Raw genomic sequence first — 231 nt, 5'->3', positions numbered from 1 at the left:
TTCCTTTCGCCCACTACAAATCGGGTTCGTCCCGCCCCACTTTTAATTTTACGGAAAAAAAATTTTGAGGTGTTTTTTATTCCGATGCATAATTTATAACGAACGAGAATTTTCGTGTTGAAAAAATCAGGTCAGGAGGCGTTTGGACTTAAGCGGCCGCTGTGAAACGAAATGCAGGTGCAAAAGTTTATTAATGGGGTGGAGCTGGCAGCGTGTGGTTTTTTGATTGGG

This window comes from Penaeus monodon, chromosome 23 (assembly GCF_015228065.2).
Source record: "Penaeus monodon isolate SGIC_2016 chromosome 23, NSTDA_Pmon_1, whole genome shotgun sequence".
Taxonomy (NCBI): Eukaryota; Metazoa; Arthropoda; class Malacostraca; order Decapoda; family Penaeidae; genus Penaeus; species Penaeus monodon.
Note: the sequence above shows the minus strand (reverse complement) of the source record.